The sequence below is a fragment of the Camellia sinensis genome, unplaced genomic scaffold (genome assembly GCF_055761805.1).
Source record: "Camellia sinensis isolate YWXY unplaced genomic scaffold, ASM5576180v1 Unanchor3, whole genome shotgun sequence".
Classification (NCBI taxonomy): domain Eukaryota; kingdom Viridiplantae; phylum Streptophyta; class Magnoliopsida; order Ericales; family Theaceae; genus Camellia; species Camellia sinensis.
The window spans coordinates 15243118-15266813 of record NW_028129178.1 but is presented as its reverse complement, the minus strand read 5'-3'; the positions used below and the strand labels follow the sequence as shown (position 1 = coordinate 15266813).

The 23696-nt window shown below is 39.6% G+C and overlaps 1 pseudogene across 1 annotated transcript; it reads left to right on the top strand.

The window, feature by feature from the left end:
• Positions 1-6305: 6305 nt before the first annotated feature.
• On the top strand, positions 6306-23309 carry LOC114278453 (protein kinase and PP2C-like domain-containing protein; annotated as a pseudogene). The gene is made up of 13 exons (XR_014358636.1): positions 6306-6435; positions 6607-6724; positions 7809-7975; positions 11422-11489; positions 11626-11837; positions 12207-12218; positions 12325-12376; positions 13446-13992; positions 14368-14437; positions 14546-14765; positions 14928-15032; positions 20349-20444; positions 22975-23309. The product of XR_014358636.1 is annotated as a protein kinase and PP2C-like domain-containing protein (transcript).
• Positions 23310-23696: the final 387 nt, after the last annotated feature.

The window sequence follows — 23696 nt, the reverse complement described above, 5'->3', positions numbered from 1 at the left end:
AAAAAGTGCCTCTTTCCAACTTAGTTTTCAAACCGGGAGTCCCCGTGCTAGTTCCGTAAGCTTTCACAACTTTCGTCTGTCACTCCCGAGGTGTTTGAGGTTTTCCCGGCCCTTGTTGCGACTATTACATGATTTTGGCCCCCCGATGGCCTTCCTCCAAGCTTAATTGTTAGAAAAGTTTGTTTTTCGACCTAGTTTTCAAATCGGGAGTCCACGTGCCTGTTCGTTATGTTTTCACGGCTCAAATTGGTCCCTCCTGAGGTGTTCGTGGTGTTCCCCGGGCGTTCTCGTGATTGTTACACGATTCTGGCCCGCCGAGGCCTTTTTTCAAGCTTCGGTGTGAAAAGAGTACCTTTTCCGACCTAGTTTTCAAACCGGAAGTCCCGCGCTAGTTTCCACAACTTACTTTGGTTTCTCTCGAGGTGTTGGAGGTGTTCCACGGGCCTTCTCGGGACTGGTACAGGATTTTTTTGGCGCCCGATGGCCTATTTTCAAACTTAAGTGTTTAGGAAGTGCATTTTTTGACTAAGTTTCCAAACCGGGAGTCCCATGCGAGTTTCGTTAGTTTCCACAACCCACGTTTGTCCCTCCCTAGGTGTTTTGAGGTGTTCCCCGGACCTTCTCTTGGCTGTCACCCGATTTTGGCCCACCCGATGCACTATTTTCAAGCTTAGGTGCGAGAAAAGTGCCGTTTCGGACTTAGTTTCCAAACCGGGAGTCCCGTGCTAGTTCCGTAAGTTTTCACAACTTACATCGGCCCCTCCCGGGGTGTGTGACGTGTTCCCCGGGCCTTCTCGTGACTGTTACACGATTTTGGCCCCCGACGGCTGATTTTCGAGCTTAAGTGTGAAAAAAGTGCATTTTTTGATTTAGTTCTCAAGCCGAGAGTCCCGTGCTAGTTCCGTAAGTCTCCGCAGCTTACCTTTTGGACCCTCCCGAGGTGTTTTGGGCATTTCTCGGTCCTTCTCGCGACTGTGACACGTTTTTGGCCTCCCCCCGGTGTCCTATTTCCAAGCCTAAGCGTGGTAAAACTGTCTCTTTCCAACTTAGTTTTCAAACCGGGAGTCCCCGTGCTAGTTCCGTAAGCTTTCACAACTTGCGTCTGTCACTCTCGAGGTGTTTGAGGTGCTCCCGGCCCTTGTTACAACTGTTACATGATTTTAGGCCCCCGATAGCCTATTTCCAAGCTTAAGTGTTAGAAAAGTGTCTTTTCCTACCTAGTTTCCAAATCGGGAGTCCCCGTGCCTGTTCGTTATGTTTTCACGGCTCAAATTGGCCCCTCTTGAGATGTTCGGGGTGTTCCCCGGGCCTTCTCGTGATTGTTACACGATTCCGGCCCGCCGAGGCCTGTTTTCAAGCTTCGGTGTGAAAAGAGTACCTTTTCCGACCTAGTTTTCAAACCAGAAGTCCCGCGCTAGTTTCCACAACTTACGTTGTTTTCGCTCGATGTGTTGGAGGTGATCCACGGGCCTTCTCGGAACTGCTGTTGGATTTTTTTGGGCCCCGATTACCTATTTTCAAACATTAAGTGTTTAGGAAGTGCATTTTTTGACTTAATTTCCAAACCGTGAGCCCCATGCGAGTTCCGTAAGTTTCACAGCTCACGTTGGTCCGTCCCTCCCTAGGTGTTTTGAGGTGTTCCCCGGACCTTCTCTTGGCTGTCACTCAATGGACTATTTTCAAGCTTAGATGCGAGAAAAGTGCCGTTTCGGACTTAATTTCCAAACCGGGAATCCCGTGTTAGTTCCGTAAGTTTTCACAACTTACATCGGTCCCTCCCAGGGTGTTTGACGTGTTCCCTGGGCCTGCTCGTGACTGTTACACGATTTTGGCCCCCGACGGCTTATTTTCGAACTTAAGTGTGAAAAAAGTGCATTTTTTGATTTCGTTTTCAAGCTGAGAGTCCCGTGCTAATTACGTAAGTCTCCGCAACTTACCTCTTGGACCCTCCCGAGGTGTTTGGGGTATTTCTCGGTCCAACTTAGTTTTCAAACCGGGAGTCCCCGTGCTAGTTCCGTAGGTTTTCACAACTTGCGTATGTCACTCCCGAGGTGTTTGAGGTGTTCCCGGCCCTTGTTGCGACTGTTACATGATTTTGGCCCCCAGATGGCCTACTTCCAAGCTTAATTGTTAGAAAAGTGTGTTTTCCGACCTAGTTTTTAAATCGAGAGTCCCGTGCCTGTTCGTTAAGTTTTCACAACTCAAATTGGTCCCTCCTGAGATGTTCGAGGTGTTCCCCTGGCCTTCTCGTGATTGTTACACGATTTCGGCCCGCGGAGGCCTGTTTTCAAAGCTTAAGTGTGAAAAAAGTACCATTTCCGACCTAGTTTTCAAACCGGAAGTCCCGCGCTAGTTTCCACAACTTACATTGGTTTCTCCCGAGGTGTTGAAGGTGTTCCACGGGCCTTCTCGAGACTGTTACTGGATTTTTTTGGCCCCCGATGGCCTATTTTCAAACTTAAGTGTTTAGTAAGTGCATTTTTTGACTTGGTTTCCAAACCGGGAGTGCCATGGGAGTTCCGTAAGTTTTCACAACTCACGTTGGTCCCTCCCTAGGTGTTTTGAGGTGTTCCCCGGACCTTCTCTTGGCCGTCACCCGATTTTGGCCCCCCCGATGCACTATTTTCACGCTTAGGTGCGAGAAAAGTGCCGTTTCGGACTTAGTTTCCAAACCGGGAGTCCCGTGCTAGTTCCGTAAGTTTTCACAACTTACATCGGTCCCTCCCGTGGTGTTTGACGTGTTCCCCGGGCCTTCTCGTGACTGTTACCATTTTGGCCCCCGACGGCTTATTTTCGAGCTTAAGTGTGAAAAAAGTGCATTTTTTGATTTAGTTCTCAAGCCGAGAGTCTCATGCTAGTTCCGTAAGTCTCCGTAACTTACATCTTGGACCCTCCCGAGGTGTTTGGGGCGTTTCCCGGTCCTTCCCGCGACTGTGACACGGTTTTGGCCCCTCCCCCTGGTGTCCTATTTCCAAGCCTAAGCGTGGAAAAAGTGTCACTTTCCAACTTAGTTTTCAAACCGGGAGTCCCCGTGTTAGTTCCGTAAGCTTTCACAACTCGCGTCTGTCACTCCCGAGGTGTTTAAGGTGTTCCCTCCCTTGTTGCGATTGTTACATGATTTTGGCCCCCAGATGGCCTACTTCCAAGCTTAAGTGTTAGAAAAGTGTGTTTTCCGTCCTAGTTTTCAAATCGGGAGTCCCCGTTCCTGTTCGTTATGTTTTCACGGCTCAAATTGGTCCCTCCTGAGATGTTCGGGGTGTTCCCCGAGCCTTCTCGTGATTGTTACACGATTCCGACCCGCCGAGGCCTGTTTTCAAGCTTCAGTGTGAAAAAAGTACATTTTTCGACCTAGTTTTCAAACCGGAAGTCCCGCGCTAGTTTCCACAACTTACATTGGTTTCTCCAGAGGTGTTCCGCGGGCCTTCTCGGGACTGTTACAGGATTTTTTTGGCCCCCAATGGCCTATTTTCAAACTTAAGTGTTTAGGAAGTGCATTTTTTGACTTAGTTTCCAAACCGGGAGTCCCATGCGAGTTCCATAAGTTTCCACAACTCACGTTTGTCCCTCCCTACGTGTTTTGAGGTGTTCCCCGGACCTTCTCTTGGCTGTCACCCGATTTTGGCCCCCCCGATGGACTATTTTCAAGCTTAGGTACGAGAAAAGTGCCGTTTCGGACATAGTTTCCAAACCGGGAGTCCCGTGCTAGTTCTGTAAGTTTTCACAACTTACATCGGTCCCTCCCGGGGTGTTTGACGTGTTCCCTGGGCCTTCTCGTGACTGTTACACGATTTTGGCCCCCGACGGCTTATTTTCGAGCTTAAGTGTGAAAAAAGTGCATTTTTTGATTTAGTTCTCAAGCCGAGTGTGCCGTGCTAGTTCTGTAAGTCTTCGCAACTTACCTCTTGGACCCTCCCGAGGTGTTTGGTGCATTTCCGGTCCTTCTCGCGACTGTGACATGGTTTCGGCCCTTCCCCCCGGTGTCCTATTTCCAAGCCTAATCGTGGAAAAAGTGGCCCTTTCCAACTTAGTTTTCAAGCCGGAGTCCCCGTGTTAGTTCCGTAAGCTTTCAAAACTTGCGTCTGTCACTCCCGAGGTGTTTTAGGTGTTCCCGTCCCTTGTTGCGACTGTTACATGATTTTGTCACCCCGATGGCCTACTTCCAAGCTTAAGTGTTAGAAAAGTGTGTTCTCAAACCTAGTTTTCAAATCGGCAGTCCCCGTGCCTGTTCGTTATATTTTCACGGCTCAAATTGGTCCTTCCTGAGATGTTCGGGGTGTTCCCCGGGCCTTCTCGTGATTGTTACACGATTCCGGCCTGCCGAGGCCTGTTTTCAAGCTTCAGTGCGAAAAAAGTACCTTTTCCGACCTAGTTTTCAAACCGGAAGTCCCGCGCTAGTTTCCACAAAATATGGTAGTCCCTTCGAAATTCAGCCATGGCACCAAGCTAGTCCACCAGAAACCGGTATTTTCCCATTGGTTTAAAAATTGTTATGAACACGGTAGCCTAGCTCGGCCCTGGTGTGACTTTGGATGGCTCGGCTGAGCAAACTCGCCCAGGGGCAAAGTGCAAGGGTGTGCCTGGCCAACCTAGTCAAGTCTACAAAGTTGAAATAAAAGTGTTATGCCCAGATAATTGGACCGCGCTAAGTAAATAGGCAGAGTAATATCAGCCTAGCTTGGTTACAGTTGCGTTACATACCATTTCTAATTCGGCCATGAAACAAGGCCAACTCAAGGTTTATAGCACGGTTGGTGTTCTATGGATTTCTAGTTCAGTCGAGTACTATCCTAAGGGTCACAAACAAGTTCATAGTTCGGTCACAGCATGATTTTGGATCAAAAATCATGTTCTAAACTGATTCAAAATCCAGTTGAGTGTGTCTTTAGGTTTGAGCGTGAGGTTTTTTGGGTTTATGGTATTTGCTCAAGTCTCTATTGCATATAACACGCATATATGGGAGATTAATTGCTATTCTTTAAAGAAAGGCATATCAGTTAAAACAGAGAAAATGGCATGAGGAACTTACAGATTAAGGGCGTGAAAGCAGAATTCAATCAAACAAGCCCCTGCGACTGGGATTGAGACTTGGCAGTAGAAGATAAGGATTTGGAGTTAAAAATGTGAGAGGTTTTCCAGAGGGCAGATGAACAGTAACAATGGACGTTTGAAGACTAAGGGAATAAGTGCAAAATGGAAGTAAAAAGGCGGGACTATTCAAATTTTGGAAGTTATGATTGACGGCTGTCACAGCGGTAGAGGCAATCAAGGGGAGCCACGTATCCCAGTAAGGGCGTGGTGTCAGCAGCGTGGAAAAGCGGGTTGTACTACGTCAAAGACGGGAAAACCGAGTGGGTTTTGTAGCTCGACTAGCCGAAGTACTTCCCTTTGGCTAATATCTTAGCACGGTTTGAAGGTAATAATCCTAGTCATGCTTCGCAAATGGAACTAAGGGCCAATTGAGAGGATAATTTATATGCATAAACCGGGCCGAGCTAGGTCCATTTGATTTAAGTATTGGGCCTAGCTAAGTAGCCTCCACAATTCGTAAGGGCGCACTTGCGGCCGAGCTAAGAGCTTTTATAGCTCGGTCTTGTGGTGTACAGATATCAGTCCAAGGACTGGAGCAGATTGGCTAGATGTAAACAGCAACTCGGACTGGGGTATATTTGTAGCATACTGGACTGAAGGTTATCTCAGTCGAATACCATCTTGGTTCTATCCAATGTAGAGCAGGGGCAGGCTAGCTCAATTGAGTGTACTACCGAGCTAAGGCAGGAGGTTAGAGCCGTCTCACTTGGTTGGTAGTGAGTAGGATGTTATGAGGATAGGGATTATCCTTGGGAGTGTGATTATTAGGAGGACTCTTATAAGGAGAGCTGGAGTCCTACTAAGATTGTGCCAGGTGGAATCTATAAAAGCTCATGATAGGACCTACGTACAGGTATCACAATTCTTATTCTCAAATACACAGAGCTTTTGTGTCTATAGTCTATTTGCTGACTTAGGCATCGGAAGTGTTTCCGGCACACACCCACCAGCTAACTCACGTTTGTATCTTCAAGTGATAAGACGAGGACGTTTGAAGGAGTGTAAACTTAATCAACAGAATTATACGAGACAGATTATTTCGTGCTCGTACAATTTTAATAAAATAAAATAAAAATTCAACTTTTTAACTGAGCTACCAAAATAATCTATCTTCATCCTCTCCATCCCAGCCCAACCCGAAGCTTCGTTTTTCCACCCTCTTCTACATATACATAAACATATAAATATATACATGGGTGAGAGGCGAGAGAGAGAGAGAGAGAGAGAGAGATATGGGGGTGGAGATTGTGGAGCCAAACACATGCATTCGGGGTTGCTGCCGGAGCGACTCAATTCCTCTGCATCTCCCACCTTCTTCCTACTCTCTCTTAAACCCAATTGCTCGAGGTATCAATCAATATATATGTGTGTGTATTTGTTTTTTTGTTTCTCAATTGCAATTCAAAGAGAAAGCTTAATTTGTGGCCCTTAATTTGTACCCCTCTTTGGCTTTGCTCTCACATTGGCTTTGTTGTTGTGAATGTGAAACTGAATTGGTGTGTATTCATTCTGTTTCAGGAGCAGAAAGTGTGGTTTATGAAGCTGTTTTGGATGGAAACAAGGTTGCTATGAAAAAATCCATTTTGTCTACGTCTGATCACATTGATAAATTCCACAAGGAATTGCAAATGCGATGGTCATTTCTACTCTCTCTCTCTCTCTCTCCATATATATAGTAGCTCATTTTGTCCTATTTAGCACACAAATATTCTCCACCTTTTCTCATTTTCTATCTCTGCCTTACGTGAATTCCAAATTAGCAAAACCCCTTTTTGTGTGTATATACATGTGTGTGTGTGTCTCACTATGTAAGTAACCAACTATAGTGCTATGATCAAGGCCTACCCTGAGTTGTTGGAGCCCTAAGAGGACTCTTGAAATTGGAGCCTTTTATATATAATCATTAAAAAAATTGCATGTAAAATAGTAAGTATTTACATTTTATATATATATATATATATTTAAATTTGCTATTACCCACACAAATTTAGCTTGCAGATATAATTACTAAAATTTACTTACACAAATTAAGACACGAAGAAAAATCATTACAAGAGCTCAAAATGATAAGAATATTGTCTTGTTAGTTTTATAATTTGACCAAATTCAGTTTACAAAAAGGTATCAGTTAAATAATACCAAATAAAAATTGAACCAACTACAACAGTGTATCAGTTAAATATTACTTTTCTCACATTTTTTAATGCAAAATTACTAATTAAGCTTGCATAATCTATAAGGACCCTTTAGTTTAGATTGTGAACTTAGATTAGTTGTACTGAATCTTTATTTTTGAGCCTACTAATGCTATAAGAGTTAAAATTAATTAGGGGCCCCTAAATTTTGTTAAAATTTGGAGGCCCTTGGTGGTCTTGAATCAAGGTTGGGGCTGGCCATGATGCATTTGGGGGAGGAGAGGGATATTGATTCTGGAAAAGGATGTTGAGGTGGTTTTAGGTAGTTTTACCATTTTATCATTCTGTGCAAATCAAAATAGAATCCAAAGATGTTTGAGCACGGGGTAATTCAGGCATACTAAAAATCTGTCAGGGACATCAATTAAGGTGTTTCCTTCTAATAATAGTATAAAATATGCGCTTATATATGAATTTATGTGTGTAGATGTTTATGTATGTGTATTTGGTTTGTTTATTTGAATGTCTACATGTGATATGCGGGATTCTTTTTTGACAATTTGGTTATATGATGTGATGATGAAGCAAGTTAGATCATCCAGGAATCGCCACATTGGTTGCAGCACATGCAAAGCCTCCAAATTACATGTTTTTCTTCAAATTCTACGAGTCCCTAAATTTGGCAGAGAAACTACACATGGAAGAGTGGAATCCAACTTTTGATCAAGTGCTCACCATCTCAGTCCAGTTAGGTATGTCTTTGATGATCTTGGCTTCATTTGAGTTTGTTTTAATTTTGTGGAGTACACCTTAATTCCTTACCCGTCATTGAAATTCTTTGTATTTTCTTTGTGATATTATGTGCAAAATTCCTCTTATTAAGGGTAAATAAGTAGTATAGATTAGGCTGAACATGACACTCATAGACTCATAGTGTTTTATTACCTGTTATGATTTGTTTAGGTAATATGAAATACTTGAGATGATTCTTATAGGTGCTTAGTTCACATTGATGACATGTTAGTGATGTGGTGTAGATTTCAGGTTTAGGTTTCTAACTACTGTAAAGTTATATAGTGAATCTTTCCATTGGTGTTTTTCTTGCTTGAAGTCTCTTTTTACTTTGAGTGTTGCTAATGGTACTACTCGTGCTCTGTCACAATTATTACAAATGATAAATTTTCGAAATTCTTGGACATTTAGTCTTTTTTGGAAAAATAATAAATAAAGAAATGTAGTAAATCCTTTAAACAGAGCCTTCTATTGAACCTAAATTGTTTTCAAAGCATCTTTTCAATTCTGGACGAAAACAAAAATTTTAGCCCTAGTTTTTGTTTAGATGCAATTGAACGAGTAAAATTGTAACTTAAATCATAGATTTGTGTTAGGAGCAAAACTCCAACAACCCCTAGCAATAATAATAATAATAATAATGATAATAATAATATTTATCAAAAAAAATAATAATAACAATTATAAAAATTAAGCCATTAAACAATAAACACCTATGAAGTACGATACTCCAAAAATGGTGTCGTACGAGTACTGGGTACTTACCGGGTGTGGGTACGAGTACCGGTACGGCAGTACACGTACCGGGTACGCCGAATACATGCCGTGTACGGCAAATACATTTGGGTACGTCATGGGTACATTGTGGGTACGGCATGGGTACGACACCAGTACGGCAAAATGAATTTTTTTTTTTTACCCCTCAGATGCTAGAATTTATTGCAGCCTTTATTATTATTCTTTCAATTTTGAAAATACCAAGTAATTTATTTCAAACACTCTTTACCTATGAGTCATGGTTTTGGTCTCTTTCGTATCCTGTTTTAGACAATCAAAAAAGAAAAAAAAATAATTGTATAACTTTTTAGACAAGTTCTCTTTTTAGTTTTGATATTGAAATTTTGATTTGTATGTTGGATGTTTGGCTATAAATTTTTAAAAAAATTAAAAAATATTGACGTAAAATTGATGTACCCAGCCGTACTAGTACCCTACTTTTTAAAGAATTTTCCGTATCGTACCCGTACCCGCACCCATGCTTCATAGATAAACACTTAAGGCTGCAAATTACTATTTGACGATTGTCACCGTCTAGAGGGAAAAAAGGTAATAAAAAAATTTAAAAAAATGATATGAAAGTCAAAATGTAAATGCTTTGGTATGTAACTTTATTTTGTTGATTAAGGTTGGAGTTTTCTATTTATTCGAGAGGCTTTTATAGGAACAAATGAAATTACAATGGACTTCATTTGATTGAAGGGTTGATATCATGTCTTTAACAAATTAGGAGCAATTGAAATAGGCGCATGCCTCGGATGCGCTTCGTTAATGTCATCTCACCTCAAGGATGGCAATGGATCGGGTTTTGAGTGTGAATTCTTACTTTTAAACTTAATTAATTTAGTGATACAATTTTATACTTTACTATAAACCTGACAATTTTGACCTACCTACCGCTATAGTTTACCCTACCCTGGCCCTCAGGTGCACCTTACTACACTTTGTGCCTAGGTGCGTGCCTAAGCACGCTTTTGATAGCATTGGCTTAGATTTTACACACATTCCATAAAACATACGTTGTCAATGATTAAGGATGTGCAATCTACTACCATGTGGTGTTCTTAAGTATTGTTTTTTTCAACATATAGGAATTAGTAGTGTTTTTTGTCAATTTTGAATAGATTATTCCTGATGCATCTAGAGAAGGGAAGCCAAACTTAGATTAGGTTATTGACCATTGACCAAAATAAAATAAAGAGATTAACTTATTGGTAAGTTTTAGCATGGTGCACAAGATTTATAAGAATGTCTAAACATATGAGTGATGATAATGAAGTATTTATGTCACGATGGACATAATGCTCTTCAAAAATTTTGATAAATATCCTTGAATTTTTGTAAAACATGGGAATAGCTAACGTGGAATATGATTTCAATTTTTAAAACATTCATGAATAAATAATGCAAATAATATTAATTTTTCTAAATTATTTCCAACATCTCACCAATTTAACCTGCATGGATAGCCTAGTAGTCAAAGGAGAGATATAAACTCAGATGTTTTGGGTTTAGCTCTTGCTGGCATCTAGACCCTGTCTTGGAGAGGTTCTTCATCATCCAAAAGGAAAAAAACCTCGCCAATTTTAAAATTTGGTATTGCTACTCAGCATCTTAGGTAGACGTCCTAATTAGATACCTCTTTAAGTTTCAGCTGAAAATTCTTGGAATTACTTTATGGATTTAATGGTAACTACTGAACCTCTTCAAATTACTCGTCTCATTAATTTAGAAATTCCAAATTTGTTTTGGTTTCAGCTCTCGCTGCTTCTTCTCTATTTCTTTCTCTCAACATCTTTTGCTTCCTTTGTCTCTCTCTTCTCTGCATATTCTTCTCTTTTCTGCATCTTCCCTGGTTCTTTCTCCTTCTCTGCATAGCTTAGCTTCGCTTCTTCTTCCTCTTCTTTACTGCTTTCTTCTTCTTCATCTTCCCAGCTGGTTTCTTCTTCCTCTCCCCTGTTGCTTTCTCTTTCTTCTTCTTCACTGATGTTGCTTCTATTCTCTGCTTCTTTGAATCTATTATCTACTTCCCCGCGTCTGCTACTACTCCTGCTACTGCTGATCTGTCTGTTCTCTGTTGTAGCTGTTGTTTTCTCTTCTCCGTAACTGTTGTTGGATCTTTCCTCTGTCATTGATGTTGCCTTCTCTCTTTCTTCTCTACTGCTGCTGCTGATGATGATGATGATGATGAGGATTTCATCCGTGTCCAATTACTTAATTTGTTTACTCTTTGCTTGGTACCACACATGTGTTTTGATGGAATTCCTGTGAGAAACCAGTTTTCTTGTTTGGGAGTTTGGGCTGAATGTAGTAAAGTTCTCCATTTGAGTTATATCACTTGAAATTTTTTCTAACCAAAGTACCAAACTAAGCTAAATCCGAGTACATAGGAAGGAGAAACTTTGGAGCAATTTTTTGAAACGTAAACATCTCTTCAAACTCGAGATGGGTTTTCTCCGACAAGAGGGGTTTGATGTAATGTGGTCCCATAGGAAAAGATTGATTGCTGATTACTGGCATTGGATAAGCTTATTGCTGTATGTCTGTCCCTTTGTTTTGATTCTCTGTTTTATGAACGTATGATAAGGTTTATACTAAAGTTATAATGATCATGTTTCCTATTTTACAGCTAAAGCTCTGCAACATCTACATAAACTTGGGATTGTACACAGGGATGTAAAACCAGCAAATATTCTTGTAAAGGCCATCATCATTTTCTGATTTGTTTTGTTTTGTTTTGTTTCTGATCTTTTTGTGGGTAAGACTTTGTGTTTCCTATTGAAGTGGTTGAATAATATGCTGCTGGTGCCTCTGTTTTTTTTTTTTTTGGCAGCTTGATGAAAACCTTCGTCCACATCCGGCAGACTTTGGTTTAGCAGAATATAAGAAAGATCTTAAACGAGTTTCTATGGAGAACTGGAGGTCATTTGGAAAGCCAACTAGTGGTTTCCATAAAAAGAATATGGTCGGCACACTCATTTATATGGCGCCTAAAATATTGAGAAAGGAGATACATAATGAAAAGTCAGATGTATATAGTTGCGGGTGTCCTTCACGTGTTGCATCTTGCATTTTTTGAAATTTGTTGTGCTAGCGTGTCCATGTCATATCTCTATTGTGTCTCTTGTCCATGTCCATACTTCTTAGAGTGTCTAATAATGGATTAAACACTATTTTCTTGGGCTGACTATTTTCATGTCGTACTTGTCGAAAAGCAAATAGAATGATTGGTCATCTTGATCATTCATGAATGCCTTAATTCACTTTATCTAACAAATTTCGTGGCAATGTAATAACAAGAAGGGTATGCATGTACTTTATATTGTTAGATTCGGGGATAACATTTCAATGCTAGATAGTATGTATAGACCGAGTCTTTTGCTTTGTTATCTAGGCAGCTTATTTCTCTTACAGTCCTACCTTGTCGTAGAACTTGGGATTTGATAGATCATTATCATTTGCAATGACATGTAGAAGAATTTATTTTATATAATTTCATATAAACATGAAATTTGATTTCGATGTGTTGCAGTGAACTGCTTACTGGTGTTGTCCCATATACGGATCTTCGTGCAGAAGCGCAGGTTTGACTTTTTCCTTTTACTATAACTCACTGTTTACATGGCTATATGGCTGTTAAATTATCACTCTTGCGAGTGGAGGTGTAGAAATGTGTGTGGGCCAGTAATAGCATAGATGAAGTAAATGTCTGAGGAGTTTGGCACCTCCTTGATGTTGATGTTACGTGCCCCGAAAGTGTTGGTGATGTAAGGGGTGCTAACTCCTATTTATAAGAGGGGGGGTCACAAGACCCATAACAAATTTCCTAGATATTTCTGTATTCCGTTAGGATATGCCACAACATGTGGCTGTGTATCAATCCCTTAGGATTTGCCTTGATCCCTGAGCATCCACACAAAAGGTCCAATGGTGTGGTATCTCTCTCTCAGTAAGGCTGGCTTAAGTGGCACTCACGGGGGTGTCGTAGTGATCAACACTTTAGTCTCTAGCCACCAAACCACAAAATCTTCCGAGGTGCTATGTTGAATACTTCAGCATATATAAGTCCTGCCTCTTTGACTTGGCTATTGGACGAATGGCACAGTGTTACTATCGCAGAGTTGAAGGACATGTAGTTTGACCACCATGGTGATTTAAGACAAGTGGAACACTTGAATCCTGCAGTTTAACCACAGCAGTTTCAGGCAAGCGTGGCATGAACTCATTTTCTGCGACTTGGGGTATATTTCCTGCCACTCTGTGTTGAAGGTCATGTAGTTTGACCACCACGCTAAGCTCTCTCATTTTCAGCCACTCTGTGTTGTTCAATCTCATTTAACATCTAGTGGGATTTCTCTTCCTGCTTTCTAGATTACTTCTCATACCATTCCTCATTTTTCTTGTCATTCAGTTTATGAGCACACATATGTTCATGCATATAACTGCTTATCAGGGTTCAGGTTTCCCATATAATTTTCATATTCTAAAAATTGTATTAAAAAAAAAAGGTTTCTGTTGAAGTTAAGTTTCTTCTGGACGTCCAATTCTTCACAGATAATATGTTACATCTTAATCTGACTGAATGCCCCCTAATCATTTGACCTGTCAACTATGCTTTTTAACATGGTTGTGCATCATGTGATCTGCTTGCAGGCCCACGCTGTGCTGGAAATGAACTGTACTGAACAGCAACTTATAGCAGCCGTGGTGTCTGAAGGATTGCGACCTGCTCTTGCTGGTCACAGCTCGTCTGCACCAACAGGTTTCCCGTCCTTGATACAGAGATGTTGGGATGCAAATCCCCAAAATAGGCCTTCTTTTGATGATATTATTCTGGAACTTGATCCCATCTTGGAATGCAGAAAGAGAGTAGAGGAAGACGAAAAGGAAAAGGCACTTGTTGACCCCTCTATCCCTCTTGGTGATGAGGGCATCCCGAGCCTTCTTGCTTATCAAAAAAGTATTAACTGGTTTACTGAGGGTGAAAACCTGTCAAAGAGATCTTGTCTCGCAGCTGATTCTGGTGTCAGAATTTGGCCTGATCCTTTTACTGATCCTTCAGCATACCATCCAGTGTTGTCTTGGGGATCCTTCGGTACTTGTGGGAGAAGGGAGACAATGGAGGACACTCACTTTCTTATGCCCCATATGTGCGGTGAGAAGGATATCCATGTGTTTGGAATCTTTGATGGTCATCGAGGTGCGTCATAAATTAAGAGCTACTTATTTTCATCCTATTGGTGTATTTGGTACCAAACTCAAGCAACAGTGGATTTTAATGAGAACTAAAGCTCATGTGGGTGATCACAATATTAATTAATAAACAATTGCTTGGGCATCACTTGAAGTGTTTCTTAATGAAACCAGAATGACATAATGAGCATTACAAAGCCCAACTATTACAAAATGGAATTATTTGGAAATTAGTTTTAAGAAATTAATGTTTAAATTCTTGAAGAATTCCTTTTTTTTTTTCTTTTTTTTTTATAATTCTTTTTGGTTGTTTCCAAACATAGCCTATGTGTCGTGCATTAGTTGCTCTAGATTACAATAAAAATGGCAAGATCAAATGCAGGTGCAGCAGCTGCTGAGTTTTCTGCTCGAGCTCTACCAGGATTTTTGCAAAGTCTTGGTTCCATAAAAAGGTTTCTTCCATTCTATTATTCTCGTGGGCTCTTTACATTCTATAATCTATATATGAATGTATTTAATAAGAAGTACATATTTTTATTTTGTATTTGATAACAATGCAGTCCGTCCGATGCATTACTAGAAGCATTTGTCAAGACAGATGTTGCATTCAGGAATGAATTGGATTCCCATCGTAAATCTAAGGGAGTTATTCAGAAAGACTGGCATCCTGGTTGCACAGCCATTGTGGCTCTTATAGTCAGAAACAAGCTTTTTGTTGCTAATGCTGGCGATTGCAGGGCAATGCTATGCCGAGCTGGCAGTGCTTATGCTCTAAGTAAGGTGAGATCGGACTTGATTTATCAACTAAATGACTGTGTAGTTGAAACATTCTATTAGAATAAAACATGGGACCTTTTTTTAACATATTTTATTAAAAATTGTCTCCTTTGCTTACCCAAATGGGTTAAATTGTTCTCCAACTAATTCAACTTGACGCTGTAGGATCATGTTGCAAGTTGTCCTGAGGAGAGAGAACGTATTATCAGTGAAGGGAGACAGGTCAAATGGCAAGTTGACACGTGGAGGGTTGGGCCTGCTACTCTCCAGGTTTTCTTCTTATCCTTTGCTTAACGATATTCTAGAAAAATGTGTAGACTATTGTCTTCTAATATGGTTGTCTATTGTGAGGAAGTATTAATAAACTTATTTGTTTCGTCAAATTCTTTTTGCACCAAGTGTTAAGACACATGAACCACCACTACAACCCATATCTAGGGATATCTTGAGCATTATGATTATCAAAAATACTTATGATCACTAAAACATGAGCGAAAATATAAAAGGTAAGGAGTTGGTCCTCGAATCCTACTCCAACTTCTGAGCGTAGCGAGGAGGCTCCTTGTGTCCTGCATCGGCTGGTAGTTGTATGGAGGGTTCATCAGTTGTCACCATGAAGAGGAACATTATGCAAGTTGGGCTCAAAGCATTCGATGTGGTTGTTGACGGGGTTGATCGCAAGAAGATGTGGGTCGCAAAAAAGGGTAGATCTCTGCAAAGATCCCTGATGTTGGGATTTGAAGTTCCTTTGTTGGTTCAAAAGAAGCTTCTTAATTCCTGAAGAGAGGTCTTTTGGGCAGTCTCAACCTCTCGGAGGGCGCATAGGCTTTTGGAGGTCTAGAGACTGGTGAATAGGAGTGGTTGCTCCTTGAGGTTAGGATTTTTGGGGCAAATCAGTGGCAAGTTGTCACACCCCAATTTCAGATTAGAAATCTAAGGCATGATGGTTAAGGGTTTAAGGCTAGTTAAGATTATTAAGTTAAAATAGTGAGATCTTCTATTGTAAGTTCATATTAGATGTGGACTGATTCAAAAGAGTAGGGTGATTGATGTATGTTTTAAAGCCTAATTTAGTGTTCAAGGGTTCAACAACAAAAATGGAAACGAATAGCAAAGCAAATGATTTAAATTTCAATAACAAGACTTGCTTCATATGTGTGTGTGTTTATAATCCTAGTGTATAAAAGTAGCACACACCGAACTCTCTTTCCTCCCTACTTAAATCCCATTACATTACACAAAAGAAATAGTACAGGTACAACTTTTAGGTATATACTGTTAGAATATATAATATATTATGTTAGTATAATATTATGTATATTATTATGTTTAGCTTTAGCTTTAATAATTAGTATAGCTTTAGCTTTCATAATTAGTGTAGCATTAGCTTTATGCTTTCGGTGGCTCTCTCTCCAATGTATCACAGGCTATAAGAAGAGAGCTAGGCTCCCTTCGTAAATCAATCTATGAAATACACATTTCATTGATTCACTTGTTCTCTCTCTCTATCAATTTTATCTAATATGGTATCAGAGCTATAGGTTAAACTCTTGGTGTTCTTCGTCTTCCGGCGGGCGGCAACCTTGCCTTGACCGTCCGCCGGGCCTCAACCTATTCTCCTTTTGAACTTGTTGACAGTTGTATCGACAACAGCTCTACAATATTGACGCTTGAGTTCACTACTGGGCGTGTCTCAAGCCCATGCACTATCATCTTGCTTCTGCACACCAACATTACTGGTTACTCCGTGATCTCCGGCTTAGCCATGGGCATGGAACCCATGCACCATCATCTTGCTTCTCTCAATGCCAAGATTTGTGCTGCTTCCACCACGTATTGTCGGGCACCTCCATTGTAAAACCCATCTGCGAAAATGCAGATTACAACACTCCTTAGCACTACAAATGAATCAAGTGCCTCTGGGTGTTGACACTCTTCTATGTATGTCCAGCTTCGACATCCTTAGCGTCGCAGACTTCATTTTCATCTACAGGCGAGTCCTCGACCCTCTAATCGCCAGGCTACGAAAACCTAGCCCTTAGAGGCCTCACCAAGCTTCCAAGAATGGGGTCATGCACACTCGAACGGCGGCAACATTTCTCCCACTCGAACACCCACAAAACAACTCCAACGACACCACGGTACCTGCTGGAGCGGCGCGACTGAAATTGGGCAACAAGACCAATCCATCTGCTATTGCTCCCGAGTCTCAGGCGGGCTTGCCTTCATCTCGCAGCCCGATTCGGAGCCTTGCACTGCCGTAGGAATACTTTAACCATCAGCACCTACTCTTTCTCTCCCTAAACTGTTATTCTCTCTCATACAATGGATTCCGGCGGTGACAGTCCGACGGAAAACACATTCCGGAACCCTCGCCGGAGCTCCAACACCCAGAGATCCCATTGAACTCCATAATCTCCAGCAATAGATTCTCCTCTTGGTTCTGTTGTTCTTCACCTCTGAAACTCTCTCAAACAGTGCGTTGCACACTACCCCAGGAATGATGATCACTCCCCCGGGCCCCATGCACATGCACCTCGAGAGACCGATGTAGTGGTGTTGTGCTTCTTTTTCTTTTATTATTAAAAACTTAGTTGGTGAGCCCCTTTCACACCCATGTTTCCCACTACCCACATACCCACCACACTTTTTTAATATTTCCACCTTTTCGTTTTGTTTTTATTTTTTTTTTTATTCATCAACCCACCTGGGCATGTCTCATCCGGGTGCTTATTTTCTTTTCTTTTCTTATCTCTCTTTTTGAACATTACAACACAGCACCAGCACATTAGTTTTCCATAATCAACTCCCAGCATCACTCCATTTTCCAGTTCAGCTTTCACCCCAACAACAACCAAAAAAAAAAAAAAAAAAAAAAAAACTTCTAAATCCTTATTCAAAGCAGCCTCTCTTTGCTCTTGAGGCTGTGATCATTGCCGATAAGAACACTGATTCTTCATCACCATACTCATCCAAGCCACCCCATGGCGCACTCCCTAAGTCGCCTCCTTGGTGCACCACCAAAGTCTTTTACATCGGTCCGGCATGACCCCATAAACTGTCCCGACATTGATTCCGGTCAGCTTCTACAACGGTCCGGCATGACCCCATAAACTGTCCCGACATTGATTCCGGTTAGCTTCTACATCGGTCCGGCATGACCTCGTAAACTGTCCTGCTACAACGGTCTGACATGACCATACAATGTCTTCACCAACAGTCCGACACGACCATACAGTGTCAACTATCCTCTTTTATTTTATGTATTAGTTTATCTTCATGTTTTGTTCCTTTTCAAACTCAAGTTGGTTTTACCTATCCTCCTTGAGTTTGAGGGGGGATGTTAGAATATATAATATATTATGTTAGTATAATATTATGTATATTATTATGTTTAGCTTTAGCTTTAATAATTAGTATAGCTTTAGCTTTCATAATTAGTGTAGCATTAGCTTTATGCTTTCGGTGGCTCTCTCTCCAATGTATCACAGGCTATAAGAAGAGAGCTAGGCTCCCTTTGTAAATCAATCTATGAAATACACATTTCATTGATTCACTTGTTCTCTCTCTCTATCAATTTAATCTAATATATACATTACACTTTACAATCAGCTCACAACAGTACAATAAAAAAATACGGTAAATTACGTTAAACCCCCCTCAACTATGACCTATTTTTGAGTTGCCCCCTTAATGTTTTAAAGGCAACACTTACCCCCCTTGAAGTATATGAATTGCAAAAGTCATTAACACTGTTAACAGAAATTATTAAGTTACCCTTTTACCCTTCAATTGTATTACCAGACTACCATTATCTTCTTCAACCACTACCTAATTTCTTCCAAACCCTAATTAAATCAATTCAATCCCAAACCCTTGATTTCACAGTGTCTCCACAATTCCGATTAACAAACACAACAAATTCATTTGACAAAGGGAGTAAAGTCAGCCACTGTGAATCACCACAACAATCCCATATTTTTGCAGGACCTAATGATCAACAAAGGGAGTGAAGTTTGGGGGTGGCAATGGATATAGGGTTGTTGTTTAAGGGCTTGGGGTTTTGAACTCATTAAAGAGAGAGAGAGAGAGAGAGATGAGGGGTTGGCAATGGCTACAACAGCTTATGGCAATGGCAATGGCAATGGCGACAACGGTGGTTGAAGACAATGGCCCACCTCTCTTCATCTCACTCGCCACATGCAACTCCTCTTCCAGCCTACACCAACTCCTTTTTTTTTCTTTCTTTAACCAATGGCATCTCCTTCATTGTTCCTCCCTCCTCCCATCTCTGCACCACCACCTTATTTCCCCCACCACTCACCACCTCCCCTTTCGATTCCCACCAAGCCGAAACCCCTTGCCCACAGCCTCCCTCCCACTGATCAAACACCCCAATACACATTGAAACCCCTCAACACTAAAAGCCCTATATTAATTCAACATATGTCCACTAAAATCCCCCCACCTAATCAACGTATCACCATCAAAACCCTCAATTCTTTTGCTGTGAAACTTTTTTATCAAATCATAATGGCTTGGCTAATAAGGGTTCTCTAGTTGGTATTAGCCATGAGAGTTTCTAGTTATGGCTTGGCATTTCTGGCCATGTAGAGTTGCTGGTTGTGTATATATATACAATGTATGTATATATAATAAGGCTTTTTTAGTCATAAATTTTTAATTACAGTATGATACATTTATGCCAAATGACTACCAGTGTGATGACAGAAGAGGTTTAGAGTTACAAAACAAAACTATAAGCGGGTTGAGTGTTGAATTTTAAACATTGATTTTTAACTTGACAATGGGTCATAGTTGAGAGGGGTTTACTGTAATTTACCCTAAAAATATATATGTTGTTAGAATAGGAAATTGGTAGAATAGGAAATAATGAATTGTATTCTTATTTATTCTTTTTTTAGTTGCTTGAATTATGCCCGTAATTGATCAGAATTATCAATATAAAAGGGAATGAAGTCTAACTCATTTCCTAACTCTTTCTTTTCTCTAAACCTACATATGTGTATATATATGTATGTATGTATGTATATATATTAATATAATTTACCCTAAAACATTGATTTTTGTTCTTTGTGTGGTGTAGCTAAAATTAAATACAACAATAGGTTGAGTATAGGAAGATTCATAATTCTCAACCAAACTTGCTAGCATGTCCACCAACAAAGCACACCTACAGTAGGCAAACATTTTTTCTTTAATTTGTTAAAGTTATATATTCCTTTATTTTTATTTTTCCTTCATGTCTTGTGAGGGCCTGAACCTTGCACCTTATCTTTTTGGGTATTAAAAGATAGCACTGAGCTAATAGCTGATATTTTATTTATTTTATTTTTTAAATTCTAAATAATGAATTAGAAACAAAAGGTTGGTTTCTATTTAATGAGGTTTCTGTAAACTAGATTTAAAAAATAAAGAAACAAGAAGAGGATGGGTAAACAGGAACACATGGTCCCTGCCCGGCCCCACTCTTTGCCCGTGCTTCCAGTATTCAACATGATGTGAAAGCAATAATCAATAATTTGTGGTTGAATTTGAAGTTTATTAATTACATATTTTTTACAGGTTACGCGGTCTATTGGTGATGATGATCTGAAGCCTGCTATGATTGCAGAACCTGAGATAACTGAGACCATACTGTTTGTAGAAGATGAATACTTGGTAAGGTCCTTTGATCTGATAATCTTCTGTTATCTGGGGTTTATTATTTGTGTGCTACGAGAAACTAATAAATGGATTTGTGGCTTCTAAATAGACTTTTATGTACAGTTTCCAGGGAAACCAAAAATTTTAAATAACTGCAGTTGCATCTGCTTTAATCACTTTAAAAGCATTTGTTCTATATGCCATTACCAAACACAATTTTCTGTAGTGCCTGGATGATCGTAGCACAATTCATGTTCTTGCAATTTGAAATTTGTAGGCCCCCAATTTAGGAGGTCCCGTACTTGGAAATGTTATTAGCAAGACAATTGAATAATCCTGAGATATATTATTGAAGTTTGAAATCTGTAGCCTTACAGAACAAGATTTTCTCCAAGTGTTTCCCACAAACACTCCATTAATCCCAATAGTTTAAAAACCCTTTTACGAATGATGTGGAAAAGAAGTAACACAAGGTTTTAGAACAATAAACTTTTAAGGAGTTGAATTTAAACAACAAAGCTCAAAAGCAAAAGAATATGGAAGTTGAAGCTCAAAACTTGAAAGATCTTGATGGGTATTACATTTAATCCTTCCTCCCATGTTTGTAGACATGTAAAAATCTTGTTTTATAGCCCTTCGTCTCATTTTGGTCATTCCAGTGCAGTAAATGCGTCTCTAGCAGTTGAAACAAAGTAGCTGTTGCATATTTTAGAATTTAAATTTCACGACGAAGGAGTCAACTTATTTTGAATCTAGGTGAAATCTGAAGCTCTCAGAACTTTTCTTAAGGGATTCGATTTATTTTGTCAAGGAGTTGACTAATCCTTTTATCTGCACGACAACTGGAGTTCAAGGTCGAATCATTTATTTGAGGTCGACTCAAGACCTTCAATGTTTTTAAGATTTTCACGTGTTAAGCATCTCAAACTCATCCCAAACCCTTTCTAACTCCAAAATAATTTAGATAATGAACATTTAATCACAAAACAAATATCAAAGACTTATTTTGGAGCTTTTTAATCTCAATCATTACAGCAGGAAAAATGTAAAACTTTTAAAACACTTGTACTCCTTTTGTAATGAATTATTCATCAAATACTAATGACAAAATCATGTTACATTCTCATATTTCATTAAGCCATCCAATAGCTAACACCAAAGGATATTGACAATTCAAAGTACAAGTTTATCATTTGCTAGCCACTCACTAATTTTGTATTGTGAAATATCAAACATATATCACTGTAAAACACAATCAACAAAAGCATCATAGACAATATCAAAACTAAACCATAGGTCTAATTTCTCTTTCATTTGAAGCATTTTGAGGCTTCTTGAATTCAACCCTTATTCTTTTGTTATGTCTACAGTTAAAATAGAATACAAGTATCTTGGCAGACTAACCCCAAGGGGTTGGCCTAGTGGTCAAGACCTGGGCCTGGGGTGTGCTCCCTTCAAAATCTTCTAAGTGCAAACAATTTCTAGGACTTTGCCCCGACCCCCCACTAGTGGATGGTGGGATTGGTCTTCCGGAGTAGTCGGTCTAGTGGGCCAGATGCTGAGTTATCAAAAAAAAAAAACTATCTTGGCAGACTTGTAATTATTCTAATTTGTATTATGCTTTTCGTTTGTTAGTGCATAACACAGGTAGGCACTCAGATCAAACTTATTCAAAAGAGATCGTATACCACAATTTGAACGATTATGGTTTATGCCTTTGTTTTTCGGTTCTAAAAATAAAAAAATTCTAGCGACCTTGCCCTATCTCTTCCCTCCCCATTCACACCTCATGGTTTCAAAGCATTGAAATAAGACAATACAGGGAGGGTGTGGAGTAAGGCTAGAATGAGAGAGTGTTCTGACGATTGAACTTCCATAGAACTACATGTAAAGTGAGACAGTCCATACCTAATATTAGGAAGATAACCTCTCTAGTATATTTGGGACTGGTTAAGTTTGAGATAACATTATAGTGTTAAAGATATCAGAATATATGAAGATCCATAACTGAAGGGATTTGATTGTATCTCCCACTTTATATATATGGTGTACCATGTAATCAAGAGGATTAAGTAGTGTGAATAAAAGATGTAGCCCATAGGGCTTTGTATGTGTGGACGTAGGCCAAGATTGACTGAACCACATTAACTTTTTGTGTTCTTTCTTCTCTCTTTTCTATTTTTATTATCTCTTCATATTCAACCTTCTTGTCATATTACCAATATCAACTATTAACACCTACCTTCACATGCTTCTCATATTTCTGAACTTGGAGTTATATTCTTTTAGTTTAGTGATCTCTAAAAAATGATCTTTTGAAAAAAATTACAGTGGCTGAAAAGGGGGGTAGGAAGTAAAACCCTAGATAATTTTGCGACCTTTATGCTTTTCCCAATAATTCTTATTTAATTCAAATGCTTATGATGTATGTTTCATTTGTAATCAGACCATTTTCAAAATTTTGCTTTATTTATGACGGATGGTTGTGACTTGTTAGCATATCACATTTTTATAGAGAGAGTAACAATATGTGTTCGACTGTCAGGTTATGGCTAGCGATGGCTCTGGGATGTTATGAGCAACGCAGAGATTGTTTGCATAATAAAGGACACAGTGAAAGAGCCTAGGATGTGCTCAAAGAGATTGGCAACCGAGGCTGCTGAACGTGGAAGCAAAGATAATATAACTGTTATTGTCGTTTTCCTGCATCCTGTATCTACTGCAGAGAGGATTTACTAGGTTTGATGGTATTCTTATACAAATTGTTTTGTATCTATGAAATTAATTTTAGTGAGACATGGAAATGAACCAGAGGTGGTAGGAAAAGGTTTACCTCCTCGTCTTGTGGAAATTGTATGTGTACATTTATTTTTAGTGGGAAACTACACAAAGCATATGCTTGTATTATTGGATTTCAATGTGCATATATGGAATAATATTGTTAATAGATGTTTAATGTGTTCACAGTGCGTGCGCGCGCACACACACTCTCTCTCTCTCCCCCAAAAAGGCATGAACACTTCATTAAAATTAAACTGTACTACATGATTAAGGCAGGAATTTTTGATATGATAATACGATTCAAATCTACATGAATATGTATATGGCACGACTTGTTAGCACGAATATTAAATAGGTTGGATTACTGTCGAATTTGTATTGAACAAAGCTGACACGAATAATCGGTATAATGAAAAATTAGTTACATATTTAATATTATTTCTATTAAAGGGTGTTATGACATTTTTTAATCTCTTATATAACTCC